Source organism: Ictalurus punctatus, chromosome 26 (genome assembly GCF_001660625.3).
Source record: "Ictalurus punctatus breed USDA103 chromosome 26, Coco_2.0, whole genome shotgun sequence".
Lineage (NCBI taxonomy): Eukaryota > Metazoa > Chordata > Actinopteri > Siluriformes > Ictaluridae > Ictalurus > Ictalurus punctatus.
In genome coordinates, this window is record NC_030441.2 from 1,456,276 (window position 1) to 1,472,990 (window position 16,715).

General features: G+C 41.0%; 1 protein-coding gene across 26 annotated transcripts in view; it reads left to right on the forward strand.

Annotated features, from left to right (window-relative positions):
* Positions 1–2,834: 2,834 nt before the first annotated feature.
* Positions 2,835–16,715, forward strand: part of LOC108258372 (caskin-1) — an 88,011-nt gene continuing 74,130 nt past the window's right edge. For 3 of the 26 annotated variants that reach the window (XR_008393520.1, XR_008393523.1, XR_008393517.1), the window contains exons 1-5: positions 2,845–3,960; positions 4,794–4,992; positions 5,201–5,370; positions 5,702–5,797; positions 6,022–6,855. The gene's annotated coding sequence lies outside the window, so the exon portion shown is untranslated. Of the gene's footprint in view, positions 3,961–4,793; positions 4,993–5,200; positions 5,371–5,701; positions 5,798–6,021; positions 12,317–12,732; positions 12,932–13,152; positions 13,303–13,502; positions 13,675–14,005; positions 14,107–14,354; positions 14,692–16,715 lie in introns of those variants that run through there. The other 23 variants (XR_008393516.1, XM_053676150.1, XR_008393518.1 and 20 more) reach the window with 19 other exon arrangements.

Here is a 16,715-nt window from a genome sequence, read left to right on the forward strand (position 1 = left end):
ATAGATTACAGCGTAGGATTTGGAATGCAACAAGAGCCCCTCCAGTCGCATTTAATGTGAACAAGAATTACGGGCCCTATTCAGAGTCCAGAATTCATGCAGGGAAAGTTACTCCTATTCAGAGTCGAGTTATGACTTGCTCTGTGTGTGCCATTCAGATTATTCGAATCCCCTGTGTGTCGTTAATGCCTTTGAGGTTGCCAGGTTTTTCTGAGCAGAGATGGTGTTTTTCAGTTGCATCTAGACCACCACCTTTAAACCTATAAAATAAAAAAAACCTCTGCACTCTTGTTTCAGCAGCTTATAGAATAGCACTTGATCCAGTGCATGCTATTATTTAGCTTTTTATTTTTATATTGTGCGCCGACAGTTCATTGTGTGCACAACTTAACGAGATACTAAATCGAGCTCATGAAATGTGTCCTCATGCGGGAAACAATCGCAAACCTGTGTTTTAGGCTCCTCTCCATGTGCATAACTCTTGCATAACTTCCAAGTAGCCTGCAATTCTGTCTGAACGAGCAATTTCAATACTCTGAATACAGCCCTCTGTGTTTTTGGGGTGTGTGTGTTTTCGGGGTTGGGTGTGTGTGTTTAAGATGCAAAATGAGATGATGTTTTTATGATTTTGTTTCGCATATGCATTGGCCCATTGGAGAGAGCTTGCAGTCAAGACAATAGTGACCAAAAGAACATCATTTAGTGTATATGTTATATAATTGCAGAGCAATATTTCTATCAACTCTCCATGTTGGTAACTTTTAGTTTTATGACAATCCTTTATCATGTTTGATTAATTCTGCTGAAGGTGGACATTTAGGGAGTTAAACCTTATATCCTGTAAAAAACAAACAAACAAAAAAACTAACAAAAGTCTATGCAATTATTCGAGTTATTTTGTGTACATGCTCAACTGGCTAATGTGTTTGACCCTGGTGAAATGATCCTTGGAGATCCTCTTCCATGTAAAGCATATTGAGAGTATGTGGAAGTACGATAAATAAACTTTATGAATTATGGACACATAGCGCATTCATTCATTTATTTATTTATGCATTCATCTTATGCACTTTATATGGACATTTTCACTTAGGGGTGTACTCACTGTTGTTGCCAGCGGTTTAGACATTAATGTCTGTGTGTTTTTATTTTGAGGGGACAGCACATTTACACTGTTACACAAGCTGTACACTCACTACTTTTACATTGTAGCAAAGTGTCATTTCTTCAGTGTTGTCACATGAAAACATATCATCAAATATTTACAAAAATATGAGGGGTGTACTCACTTTTGTCAGATACTGTATGTTGAATCCCTCCACCAGAGACCATTGCATCAACCGTTGGGTTATGGTCAGTAAAAACTATTACAGGTAAAGGACTTCCACCTCAAAGTGCTGCAAAGCAAGAAGTAATGCTAAGGTTTCATTTTCTATAGTGCTGAAATTTAGCTGAGCTTTTTCAAAGTTTTTAGAAAAGTACTGGGTGGCCGATACCAGACGCCTTTTCTTACAACAATACCGCCACTGAAACTGCCCAGTCACGGGTCATCCAGTGACATTTCAGTTACTGCCTTTTCATGAGCAAGATTCTTTATTTCAAGTTTCTTTCTCCCAAAATGCTATAGACACACCCATGACTGGAATGGTCACATTTTATAAGTGCCTGAATGTCACGCAATGGAGGCAAAGACAGATTCAAGCGCAGATAAAAAGGTTTTAATAAAGACCAAAACAACACACAAACTGAGCAGCGTCCTCAGACGAACAGGGAGGCTGAATGACGTTCTCCATCGACACGGTGGGCTGGACTAGATCCACAGTGGGGGAGGGGAGGGTGGGAGATGGTTCCAGCCTGGTTGGAAGGCTCCCCTTTGATATACCCCATGACAGAGTACATCACGTCGAGCTATTCCCTATTGTTATTAATGAAGGAGAATTTTCCCACCTTCTCCCACCTCAGCTTTTCCTTTTCATACAGGGCCTCTAGGACCCTGAATAATTCTGCTGCGTCCATGTTGAGGTATTGCTTTCTGTCACGATGCAGAGGCGGATGCAAGTGCAGATAATAAGGTTTTAATAAAGACCAAAACAGCACAGAAAAGACACTATGACCTTGTGGCTAAACAATAAGTCAAAGAATACACATGAACCAAAGACCTAAACACAGCAACAAAGAGAACAGCAAAGAACGACACACATAAGACAAGGAGTGCAGTGCAAACTGTGACTATATACGCACAAGTGCTCGTTCACAGGAATGTTAAGGAGAAAGCAGAGAAGCTAGGGCATATTATATGGCATTATATTATCTGGCGCCGGAGCAGGCAGTGTGCTCAGCAGCCAGAAGCCCCTCAGCGCACGCTTCCGGGTTGTCAGTGATTTTGTTTACTTCTGACACGTGTTTTGTTTTGTTTATTTCCTAAATGTCTCAACTATTCTTATTTCCTGCTTTGATTTCATTCAGTACATTAGTGCCTATGGAATGGGCAGCTTGCACATCTGGAAAGGCACCAACAATGCTGAAAGGTTCTGCTTCCGTCCAGATTCCATCACATCTTTGCTTCTGAAAGACTCCGCCTCTCTAAGATCCTCTTTTTATACCCAATCATCTCACTGACCTGATCCCAATTAACCTCCAGCTGTTTCTTTTTAGTAACACTTTATTTCCCAGCCTTTTGTTGCCCCGCCCCAACGTTTTTGAAATGTTTTGCGGCCATCAAACTCAAAATTACCTTTTTTTAAAATTTCTTAAAATGGTACATTTGCTCAGTTTAAACAGTTTTTTATTTTCTATGTTCTATTGTGAATAAAATATGGGTTTATGAGATTTGCAAATCACTGTATTCTGTTTTTATTTACACTTTACACAGTGTCCCAAGTTTTTTTTGGAATTGGGGTTATATATTTGTTTTACTTTTTTCTCTTAAAACATTTCTGTATGTCACTTGATTTTCATATGTTGCAGTTTCACAACGAAGGTGAGAAAAAGTTCTGATCTCATTTCATTTGTTGTTTACATCTGTTACAAAAAATGTTAGAGGACACTGCGGCGTGGCTTGTAAGTGGTCACATGACTTTGTTTTGGTTCGTTCACTTCCTGGTTGAGTATTGGGTTATGTTTGAGTGTCTTTAATTTGCCCCAGGTGTCCATGCTTTAGTTTGATTGTGTTTTTTATTTAAACCCCTCGTGTGGCTGCGCATTTTGCGTAGTATTAATCTAAGGTCTCCTGAGTTTCCGTTTATGTTTGAACATGGTAGAATGTATGTTTAGCATGCTAGTGGTCGTAGGTAGAGAACCAGTGTTTAACTATAGTCAGTATAGACTGCGCTCCCTGTGTTTGTGTATGTTTGAGTTTGTTAATAAAGACTTTGACCTGCACTGACCGCCTCCAGTCCTGATCCGTAACAGAATACTGCGCCAATAATGCGGAAGCAGCCAAAGCGGCCGAGTTTGAGGCGTGGCGCCATTCGTTCGAGGAACAGTGCAAACAGCTCACCGAGGAAATTGCTCAGCTCCACTGCCTTCTAAAGCCACTGCAGCAAGCCGGGCTATGCGCCACGCCACCATCCGCGCAATTTCTCACGCCCACGCTGCTGGAGAACTACGCCGTGCAACGCGGCCAGCAGAGCTACCCGAACTCCTGGGGCCTCCAACGCCATACAGCCAGCAAAGCTACTTGAACTACTGGAGCTTCCCACTGCAGGGGAATTGTACCACGCTACCCAGCCTGGAACCGAAGGCTGGCCTAGAACTTTTATTTTGGGGGGCTACGACGACGACGACAGCAGAGCTCCAGCCTAAGGCCTACAGGGAGTTCTCAGCTGTGGAGCTCCTGCCTGAGGTCAACATGGCAACTTCAGAGCTGCAGCGTGAGGCCTACGGAGAGACCTCAGCTGTGGAGCTCCTGCACGCCGAAGAAGCTGTCCCGCTGCCCTGCCTAGCCGAGGATTGTTGAAGGTTGGCTGCTTTTGTTGAGAAAATGTCTACATATTGAAATCTGTTGAATATTTTTCTTTTTCTTTTTTTTGTCACCTGAAGGTACAGGTTTATATAAAGTTTATAGAAGTTGGTGAGGACCACGCAATTGTTATTTAGGCCCTGATAAATAAAAACATAGAATTGAAGGAGGGTGTCATTCCCCCTCCCCCATACCTTTTTGAATTTTAAACAATTGTTATTGTTTGTTGTTTGGGTGATGAACAAGTGCCTTCAGATGTGTCAGGTGTGTACATAATAATGCTGGCTTAGTGTGTTTACAGATGAATTGTTGTGCTGCTGCAGCACATACTGATAGGGAATGAATGAATGAGGAATGAATAGAAAAATGTGGTGTTTGATGCGGTCATGTGGGGTAGTAAAGAGAGAATGTAATCTGGAATACCAAACCAAAACAGCTTGTGTTTTTCACGAGTCTCTGTCATCAAGTCCAAGTCAAGTCTCAAGTCATTTTTTTTTTTTTTTTTTTGCAATTTAAGTGCGTCTCGCGTCCAAGTTGCAGGCTTGAGTTTTCATCTCTGGAAAATAAAGATGCTAGCAAATAATATCGTTATGTGCAAAATGAAAACACCACAGCTCAAAAGTTAATCAAAAACTTTGTCTTTTTGTTGAGGGTACATACATGATGATGATATCAGGAGAGGATAATGACTGGTTACCCATTCTACCCTTGTTAAGTAGCAAATAATTTGCTGGTAGAGCAGGAAATGAATCAACTATAGCTATTAATGCATGGCTTTGCAATGTCATGCTAAGTTCCTATTTTGTTAAATTGTTTTTCTTTCTTTTGCTAGTGGGAGAGATCGACTTGAGGCAGATCTGAGAGATTTAACGATCCGTCATGCAGAGATCACCCATCTCAGAATCCTTGTTCACGGAGTGGGTAATGCTGGAAAATCCAGCTTCATCAACTCTGCTAACAGTGTCTTTCAGCACCGTGTAACGGACAGAGCCGGAGCAGCATGGAGTTCAAGCACGAGTTATACGAAACGAGTAAATTCGGTTTTCAGTTATAGACGATTCAGTTTAGTTTTCAGAACTAAATTTGTCATCAGTTTATCATGTTCGTCATGTATAGTTACTTTAGTTTAAAATGTTATGGATAATATATTAATAAATGCATTACATTTATTTTTTATTACACAATATTCATGACTGTCAAAGAATATTGTGTAATAAAAAATAATTGTGTATTTTTCAGTTTAATCCTGTGTCCTTTACGAGATGGTGGTCCACGGTACATTAACGCCCCCACTCTGAATGATAAAGTTCACTGTCTGGTGAGCGTTATGTCAGCACAAACCCTCCCTGTCATGTATGATTCTGTCATCAAAAGCATTAAGGATGTCAGGGAACAGGCCAGTGACCTTGGTGAGTAACACGAGTAAAACTCTCAGCTTTACTATTAATCATGGCTATCCATTGTCTTTTACATGAGGCAAGCAAAGAATAGTTTTTCATAAACAAGATGTAAAGATAAATCTAATGTAAATATAAGATCTCAGTTTTTAAGGTAAAAATCAAAGTGAAGGGGAAAACTTAAGGAAATTTACTTTAAAGTTTGTATGAGCATATGTGACCAAGCAAAATAAAAACATGCAGGAGTCGCCCAATGTCTCCTCGTTGGTTTGTATAATCAAGAATATAATATTCAGCATTAATCCTTGGTAGCTGTAAGAAAATCATTCTCTCTGCATGACAGGTATCCCCCAAGTGCTGATCTTGACACATTGAGTGCTGTCCACTGGTTAAGGAAAACTTGAGAAAAGTCTACTTCAGCAAGAAAATTAAGGACAAGGTTGGTCATATAATACTTCCTGCTTTATTACGTAAGTGGGTTTTTTTTAAATGTTGAATCCCCTTGGGCGGTAACTGTTTCATCCAAAATGTTGTAAGATTATCATTACCCAGTTTTCACGTTGTACCTGTATGCAAAGTACAGAGACCTCAAGGCTTGATTTAAATGATAACATGTAATCCTTTTCCTTTCCTCTTATTCTGCTTTTTCCCCCCATCTGGCAGGTATCCCTCAAAAGGTTGTCCTGAAAGATGTTGATTCAGCGTGCTCATTAGTTAGCAATGATATAAGGACCATCTACAAAAGCAGGCGTGTTAAGGAAAGGCAAGTCCAAAGAAAAGATATTTTTGCACATGTGCACAACAGCTGGTCAGTGTGGGAAACATCTTTGAAGCATATACATATACCTGACAACATTAATCAACAATAATAGCATTAAAAAATGTTTATGTATGTATATTACAATCTTGTAGAGATATTTCCAAAATATCCCCACAAGCTGCAGATTAAGCTGACTCAACTTAATCGAACTATTCACCACAACCGACAAATACTGTATCTAGCCATTTTATCTTGTAATATAAGTGTAAAAATTAATCGTTTAATTTAATCTAGTAAATATGAGAAAAAAAATTGCTAGTCAGAATCCAAATTAAGGACATCATGTGAGAGCCTTTTCAATCTGGTTCCTCTCAATTGTTTCTTGCTGATGTCGTCTCAGGAGGTTTTTCCTTGCCACACTCGCCTCTTGAATTGCTCGCTAAGGAATCGACTTAAACTTGAATTTAAATGTAAAGTTCAAAGCCAGATCTCTGTAAAGTTGCTTTGTGACAACGCCCATGACTCTTCGGGTAATCTTCAAGGTTGTGCACTGCTGAATTTGAAGGAGATGGCCTCTTTAATCAGCATTGTGTGAGAAATAGAGTACTTCTGGAAAACAATAAAATGTGTGTGTGTTTGTGCGAGAGGGGGAGAGAGAGAGGGAGAGGGCTGGTTACCAAGTGAAAGCACAGAATGATTCCATATTTTGTGTAACAGTTATACTGAGCTCAGACTTGGTAAGTACCATTTGACCACTTTTGCTCTAACAGGTAGAATAATCTCTTTGATCTTTGATTAAGAAGACATGTTTTAGGTTAGACTGGGTATCAGCCTTGTGATCCATTACACCATGCTGGATTTATTAAAATTGTGTTGATGTACTTTACCCTGTGAGGAATATCAGCTTCAGAGGATGAACATTGAACAAAATGGGTGGAAAGAAATCAACACCGACGCCTCCAGAAGGTCAGATCACTTTACTGGAACCATTCAACAGCTGTTCTACAGGATGTTCTAAAAGTCTCCATAATTAACACTTTTAAGCAAAGTGTAACTTTACCTGCAAAACATCCTCTACATGATCGATGTCTTGTAAACACACACAGTCGTCTCTTCCGCTGTACTCGCATATACAGATGCAACCTTCCTGTTCCAGGCACCATAAGTGCATTCTTTTGTCGGGTGATCTTAAAGTCTATCTCAAGGAAGAAAAACAACCTATAACTAAGACATTTTGCTAAAAATGTTCATTTCCCCTATGTATGATGACGTTTGAGACACCCTGGTTTACTGTATATTTTTGTGCAGTCTTGCTAAAACATATCACTAGGGGTTGCATAGCGATGCCTCGCTATATCTGTATCGCCATCAGTTTAACACTGCAGAAATTCCAGATGTGGGCGAATCCTACCACTGGATCACCAAAAAAACTCGAAAACACTTGCAAAGATCTTCAGGACTGCAGGGAAAGAAGGGATTTTTAATTTACAAATGATAGTAATGAAAGTAAATAAAAACTCCTTAACTGGTACAGTTCTTCAATAGAGTTCATACATGGTCTTAACCAGACCAAGGCCTTGTGGACCTTTTTGTTAATCTTTCTAGCTGATATGACCGAGGAAGTGTGTTGCTTCCAAATTAGCGAGCTATTGACATGTTATAGTTGGCAAGTTTTGTTTGGCTCTGCCTGTAATATTTCCTAATGAATTTAGTTGGTTTGATTTCCCAAACTAAAAGCGTATAAATAGGCTACAAATCTAGCTAGAAGTCTAAACCACTGTGAGTAAGGTCATTAATAATGAGTTGATGAACATGATCTTTCTCTGTTCCATGAACTTCATACTTAATGTTTTTAGGTGATGGGAGGAAACCCATTGAGACACAGGGAGAACGAGTTAAGATCTGAATGATCTTTTTATTTACAGACTTTAATAAACCATGGAGAGATGTGGACTGGAAGTAAGTAATTGATTTCTTTGTGTTTTGTTTAGCTTAAATCGGGCTTTATATTTAATGACTCTACACAAAATATGCCAGAATTCTGAAGTGGAGGGAAAATCTGTGTAGTTACAGAAAAAAAAGGAGTTGTGATTGCATACAGTACATCATCCTTCTTGGTGTAAACCCCTAAATTAGTTAATGTCAGAAGTTACATAAATGGTTTAATGGAGTTGACCTGTGTGCAATTTAAATGTCATGTGATCTCAATATAAATTTGTTCCTGGGAGGCCCAGAGTTGATTACAGAACAATGACAGGGTTGCAGGTCTACCAAGCAGACCTGGTGAGTGAGCTCGACAGATGGCGTGTTGTCTCAAGCTCACCCGGGCATCCACGAGTGCAGCCTGGGCTAGCACTAGTGTGAGGGAGACCCAGAAGGCGAGTATGGTAGCCTGCCAACCCCAACAGACAGCCAGGGGAACTGGGCGGCCACAGTCGCGGTCTGCTGTTAGGCCTGATCTGAGAATGGTCATAAAGGCCAAGCAGGCAAAGAAGAGCAGCCCTGAGGGGCCGTGGAGGGATGTATCTGGGGACATGAGGTTGTTAGGACATGTAGCCACCAGTGCTACAGTAGGACCTCCCTTAGTCAAGGCGGTCCCCGAGTTTTCTGTGTTCTCTGTCACAGGGCAATGAAAATCTGATGCTTCCATCCAATAGAATGTGGAATAGCTAACGTCACTAAAAGACCATTGGGCAGCGTGCAAGCTACTGCCAAATGTGTCTCCATGGGTTCTGCCTACCATAGAAAGGGTTACCGGGTCCAGTTATAGCTCGACACCCCCCCCCCCCCCCCCCCCCCCCATTCACAGGTGTGCTCACCACAGCAGTCAGCACAGACCAGAGCCAGACATTAGCGCAGGAAGTAAGCTCCCCTTTGGACAATGGGGCAATAGAACATGTACCCCGTTCACTCAGGGAGGGAGGTTTACAGCCTTTATTTCCTGTTCCGCAAAAAAGTGGGAGTATGCGGCCAATTTTAGATCTGCGTCATCTGAACCGTACTCTTCGGACATACAGGTTCAGAGGCTGACGCTCAAACTTATCGTGCCACAGATCCAGTTTGAGAACTGGTTTGTGGAGATAGATCTAAAAGGTGCATATTTCCACATAGGAATATCGCTAGCTTTATCCCCTCACGCCTTCACAAAGTGCATGGATGTCACTCTGGCTCCTTTGGGACTCCAGTTCATCTGTGTACCAAACTACCTGGACGACTGGTTAATTCTAGCACGATACAGGGAGCTGGTGGTTCAACATCGAGATGTTGTTCTCGCCCACATGAAGAGCTTGGGGCTCAGGTTGAATCTCAGAAAAGTATGCTTTCCCTGGTGCAGTGGACAACTATTCTAGGGGTTATAGGATTCTAGTACGATGAGGGCATTTCTATCCCCAACAGGCGTAGTGTCAATCCTATCAACACTGAGCAAGATAAAGCTGGATCTTGGGAGACTCTTGGGGTGGAGTCCACACATGTGGCTGAGGTCACAGCTGTATGCTGCTCCCCCCATTGCTCTGCTCCCACAAGCTCTAGCGAGAGTTCGCCAAGACAGTCTGCTAGTAGCACCCTTTTGGCAACTCGAACATGGCTCTGAGGGATAATATCCCTACGAGATGGCAATCCTTGGGAGATTCCCATCTGCAGGGATCCACTGTAGACCCAGTGAACTGCGCAATAGCTACAGTCCTGGAGCTCCTACAAGAACATTTCTCAGCAGGGTCGGCTCCTTCTACAATCAGTGTTGTGGCCGCCATTTCGGCCAGCCACGCCCCTGTTGAGGGAGCCTCTGTGGGGCAAAATCCTCTAACTTTGAGGTCCATGCGTGGTGTCAGACGGCTGAGACCCATCTGCAGGCCGCACATACCTTCCTGGGACCTTCTGTGGTCCTGGAAGGTCTGTCGGGTGCCCCATTCGAGCCACTAGAGTGGATCTACTGTCTCAAGCTGGAGGGGTCACTGTCTGGCCCCTGAGGGGTACCAGCTCATAGATTCTGGTCTCACAACTGAGATTGTAGAAATCATTTTAAACACTAGAGTACCATCCACAAGGAAATTGTATGCGCTCAAGTGGTGCCTTTTTGTCTGGTGGTGTGAGGAACGTCAGCTAGACCCCAGTGAACTGCGCAATAGCTACAGTCCTGGAGTTCTTACAAGAACGTTTTTCAGCAGGTTGGCTCTTTCTACAATCGGGGTTACGTGGCCACTGTTTTGGCCAGCCATACCCCTGTTGATGGAGCCTGTGTGGGGCAACATTCTCTAACTTCGAGGTTCATGCGTGGTGTCAGACGGCTGAGGCTCATCTGCAGGCCATGCATACCTTCCTGGGACCTTGCTGTGGTCTTGGAAGGTCTGTCAGAAGCCCCATTTGAGCCATTAGAGTCAGCCTCTGAGAAGCTTCTGACTCTAAAGTTAGCTCTTTTACTGGCCCTGACATCTCTCAAGCGAGTGGAAGGTCTACAAGCTCTCTGTTGCCCCTCCCTGCCTTGACTTTACCCCTGGATAAACCAAGTCCTTCCTGTATTCTAGGCCGGATTATATTCCTAAAGTGCCTACATCGGCTACCCACCCTGTGGTGTTGCAGGCTTTCTGCCCTCATCTGTTCCTCACACTGGAACAAGAGAGGATGCACCTGCCGTGTCCAGTAAGGGCTCTCTTTACTTACGTCCACCGTTCTGGCCAGTGGCGTAAGTCGGAGCAGCTACTAGTCTGCTTTGGCAGCGACAGGAAAAGTGATGCTGTGTCAAAGCAGAGAATCTCTACTTGGATAGTGGAATCAATCTCTATCGCTTACGACACGTGGTCTCGTCATGCCTCTGGGCATAAGAGCTCATTCCACTAGGGCGGTTGCCTCCTCGAAGGCTTTGTCCAAAGGGGTATCCTTACAGGATGTGTTTGCGGCTGCAGGGTGGTCTACGCCTCACACAGTCATTCGTTATTACAGCCCGGATATTCATTCCACCCCGGGCTCGAGTGTTTTGCCGTGACCCTCGGGCTTGGGTATTTTTGAACAGGCCGTACCCTCGGTATGACTGAGTGGGTATTCCTGTTCCCATACTGTTATGCTAAATGCAACGTCGAAGTTCCCTTTGAAAGGGAACGGCGGGGTTACGCATGTAACCCTGTTCCCTGAGAAGGGAACAAGACGTTGCATAGCACTGTCATACCGGGGCAGGCCTGTGAATTGCGTCTTCGCCTCAGATAATAGAGGCTGGCGGCGTGGTTCACAGGTGCCATATATATCATGTGACACGTTTAATTGCCACGTCACCTGATTATGGCAGGCCTATTAGTAGAGGCATGATTTTAGACAAGCTTCAGATACCAGTCAAGCGCACAAGGCGTTCCCATACTGTTATGCTAAATGCAACGTCTCGTTCCCTTCTCAGGGAACAGGGTTACATGCGTAACCCTGACGTTTTGTTTTTAAACCGTGAACTGACCTTGACATGCTATTTCTTGGATGTATAGACATACAGATAAAAGATTCATTTTAAAGAAGGAAATCAACTTAAAGATGCTGAAATATTTTGTAAACACAGTATGGTTCATCAGCCACGTATTAGTCATTCAAAAATATATGTTTACGTATATATGTCACATTTTTGGAGAAATATTCCCACAAACTGCAGATTAAGCTGACTCCAACTTAATCTAACTATTCACCACAACCAACAAATACTGTAGCTTGCCATTTTATCTTGTAATATTATAAGTGAAAAAAACATTTAATTTAAACTAGTAAATATACCATTTTTTTTGCTAGTCAGAATCCAAATTAAGGACATTATGTGAGGGGTGTACTCACTTTTGTGAGATATTGTGTGCTCTCTCATCTGTGCAACCCGAGCTCAGTTTGTACAGGAAGCAAGCATACAGCCGTTATACAGGAAGTGATCTCCTAAAGTGGGTATGAGAGCTAAGTCACTCATTCAGCAGTCATGTTATTCAGAGCCTAAATGGTATATTTAAATAGAGTGTATGTTTCTTTCTCTTCTTACATTATATAACACATCTAACACGTTTTAATATTCACATCTGTTCGTGCATCCATTTACTGGATTCAATCTCACTGTCCAGTTGTTGGGGAGATTTCCAAGAGAGCCGAGGCCCATATCGGGAATGTTCGTGTAGCTCAGCTCTTGGACTCCCGGTAGAGTGTAGGATGCTTTTGGGCAGGTTCTCCGATGGTGCTGCTTTTTCTGTGAGCTCTTTTTCTTTTTCTGCTTTCTTGTTCCATACCACTATGTATGATTAATGCATTTTAGATTATACAGCATAATTGAACCGCATACATGATACTTAACAAGCAAGGATTTGTACAACAAAATCATTCATTCAATCTTTTCTTGTGCCCTTATGGTGACCTTAGGGAATAGCAATTATCATGTTCAATTATTTCAATATTCTTGTACGAATCCCTGATTGGCCTCGAGTTCCTCAGTTAGTCATTGCAGAGACTGCAATACAAAGACCAAAAAAGTCTTATTACGTAGGAAATATTTTAATTCCATTGTGGTACAGCAAGAACTTAATCAGAAATATAGCTATTATATATGGCCTTGCAACGTCATGCTAAGTTCCTGTTTTCATAAATGTATTGTTTCCTTCTTTTGCTAGTGGGAGAGATCAACTTGAGGCAGATCTGAGAGAACTTACAATCCATCATGCAGAGATCACCCATCTCAGAATCCTTGTTCACGGAGCAGTTGGTGCTGGAAAATCCAGCCTCATCAACTCTGCTATCAGTGTCTTTCAGCACCGTGTAACGGACAGAGCCGGAGAAGCAGCGAGTGCAAGCAAGAGTTATACGAAACAAGTAAATTCGGTTTTCAGTTATAGACGATTCAGTTTAGTTTTCAGAACTAAATTTGTCATCAGTTTATCATAGTGAATTTTCTTCACGTGTACCTATGTTATGGATAATATATTAATAAATGCATTACATTTATATAACATATAATAAATTAAAGGTAGATAAGGTTATAATCGAGACTGAGAGAAAATTGTTACAATATTGTATTGGTTTTGTCTTTGCAGTACAAAAGCTACAGAATCTGGGATAAAAATGACAGCACCTTACCATTTATCTTCAATGATATCATGGGGCTACAAGATACGGGGACATCTGGAATCCACACTGATGACATCATTAATGCTATGCTGGGCCATGTGAGAGAGAACTATACGGTATGGTTAATGTTATTTAATACAAATACACATTTCATACATACACACTTCCTGCCTGTCCAAATATATTTCTGCCTTTCCAATTATATTCCTGCATGCCCAATATAAATTCCTACCTATATTATTTATTCCTGCCTGTCCAAGTATATTCATGACTGTCAAAGATATTGTGTAATAAAAAATAATTGTGTATTTTTCAGTTTAATCCTGTGTGACCTTTACGAGATGGTGATCCAGGGTACATTAACGCCCCCACTCTGAATGATAAAGTTCACTGTCTGGTGAGCGTTATGTCAGCACAAACCCTCCCTGTCGTATATGATTCTGTCATCAAAAGCATTAAGGATGTCAGGGAACGGGCCAGTGACCTTGGTGAGTAACACGAGTAAAACTCTCAGCTTTACTATTAATCATTGCTATCCATTGTCTTTTACATGAGGCAAGCAAAGAATAGTTTTTCATAAACAAGACTTAAAGATAAATCTAATGTAAATATAAGATCTCAGTTTTTAAGGTAAAAATCAAAGTGAAGGGGAAAACTTAAGGAAATTTACTTTAAAGTTTGTATGAGTATATGTGACCAAGCAAAATAAAAACATGCAGGAGTCACCCAATGTCTCCTCATTGGTTTGTATAATCAAGAATATAATATTCAGCATTAATCCTTGGTAGCTGTAAGAAAATCATTCTCTCTGCATGACAGGTATCCCTCAAGTGCTGATCTTGACACATATTGATGAGTGCTGTCCACTGGTTAAGGAAAACTTGAGAAAAGTCTACTTCAGCAAGAAAATTAAGGAAAAGGTTGGTCATATAATACTTCCTGCTTTATTACATAAGTGGGTTTTTTAACTGTCGAATCCCCTTGGGCGGTAACAGTTTAATCCAAAACGTTGTAAGATCATCATTACCCAGTTTTTAAGTTGTACCTATGGGCAGAGTTTAGCTACAGACCTCAAGGCTTAAATGATAAAATGTAATCCTTTTTTCCTTGCTCTTCTTCAACCCCCCCCCCCCCCCCCCCCCCTTCACATGTACGAATGCCGCGACAGAGTGGGAATCCCGATGAACTGCATCTTTCCTGTCAAGAACTACCATGAAGAGTCAGACACCAATAATGACACTGACGTCCTGGTTCTGTTGGCCCTGAGGAAAATCCTAAACTCTGCTAATGATTATGTGAGAGAGCTGTAACTCTCGCCCCTCTTTCAGCTTGTAGACTGGTCCAAATAAAAGTTGAACAATACTATATGTTTAGTAAATCATGTAACCTTAGTAATGCTTAGTTGAATTTGAAAAATGCGGTTGTCCTGACCATATAAATAAACATGATTTCCTGTTAGACCTGTTGCAAATTAAAATAAATTATGCATGTTTGTCCTCGATAAATGTGTGTGCGTGTGTGTCTATGATCAGTGTTTTGTGTTGTGTTCAAGTGCTGCTGCATTACTTCCAGGCTCCTGCAATACCATCTCCCACCATCTGCAGGTACGCTCACCTCGCTGGTATACAGGGCAACACCAGAGGAAACATTAGCACATTCATTTGGGATTTGTTCTTTCGATTTTGTGTGTGTATGTGTGTGCCTGTCCCTCCCTCAGCTTGTTTATGATTTTTTAGATGAGCTTTGGCTTTAAGTCTCTCATTATTTTTTTAATTATCATTTTTCTGCAAGTGTGCGTTTTGTTTTAAACCCTGAACTGACATCGTCACAATGTTTCTTGGAAATACAGATGAAAGATTCATTTTAAAGAAGGAAATCAACTTAAATATGCTGAAATATTTTGTAAACACAGTATGGTTCATCAGCCACGTATTAGTCATTCAAAAATACATGTTTATGTATGTATATCACATTTTTGGAGATATATTCCCACAAGCTTCAGATTAAGCTGGCTCCAATTTAAACTAACTATTCACCACACACGACAAATACTGTATCTAGCCATTTTATCTTGTAATACAAGTGTAGAAATTACTAGTTTAATTTAAACTAGTAAATTTGTTGCTAACCATGTGCATCCCGTCATGGCCTCAATTTACCTATCTTCTAATGGCTACTTCCAGCTTGATAATGCACCATGTCACAGAACAAGTCATCTCAAACTGGTTTCATGAACATGACAATGACTTCAGTGTTCCTCAGTGGCCTTCCCAACCACCAGTTCTGTATCCAGTAGATTTTTGGGATGTGGAAGAATGGGTGCTTCACAGCATGAAAGTGCACCTGAAAAAACTACCAGGAATTGCTTGATGCAGTGATGTCACCATCTACCCCGTGGCCCTACCCAGGTGAAAGATTACTAAACATAACCTTAAGAATCCTACTCCAGTGTCATGCAATGCTACACTTAATATCAAGAAAGCTGTTATTTGATCCCTTAGAAATGTTTATTGTGTAATGCAATCATTTCACCCCAAATGCATCCTGATGATCTTCATCATTTAACATATTTCTCCCCTAGTCAAGAATTTTTAAAAAGTCAAGAGGTATGAGATGCAGAACAGGAATTGCTCCATGTCTACATTACATTTTGCATTTATGACATTTGGCAGACACCCTTATCAAGAGCAACTTACATTTATCTCATGTATACAACTAAGCAGTTGAGGGTTACCACTGAGCTACCACCACTCATATCTTATGCCTGAGCTATAGAGTAAGCCAGAGAATTCTCTAAGGAGGGAATCCATTCACATGATTCTTACAGCGAATAATCCTGCATGTTACAAGTTAATTACAGATGTAACGCTGGTGTTTAGCCACGGAAAGGTCTTTCATGTTTGTAGCCAAAGTCAAGTAAAATTCTTAAAACTGAGTTGTCTGAAATGCTATCTTGAAAGAATTTAAATATACATTTCCAGGCTGTAATAAACTGCAACTGTGCCAGTCCTGACATCTAGTGACATCTAGTGACATTTCAGTATGTGGATTTCGTTTCAGTTTCTGCCTTTTCATGAATTGCAAGGTTCTTTATTCCAAGTGTCCTTCTGATCCAAATCTGTAGAGACACACATGACTGGAATGGGCACATTTTTATTATTTTTTTTACACTGGCTGCTATATTCTGGACTAACTGCTATGCTTTGTTATGCATGCATATAATATATGTAACCACATATTCAAACAATATATTAAAAATATTTCTTAGCTTAGATGAGCTGAGATGAAAAACGCTCCGAGGTTCAAATGAGAGCCTTGAATCAATAATTATACCAAGGTACTTCACTGATGTACATGTTGCAAATGAAAGGCCATCCAGAGTTACTACTAGTTACTAATCAGAAATTTTACATCTAGTTGCTGTGGCCCTTATATAAGTACTCATTTCTTGTCAAAATTAAGTAGGAGGAATTGATTCAACATCCAGTGTCAAATATATTTGACACATTCCTCAAAATTATGAAGCTGG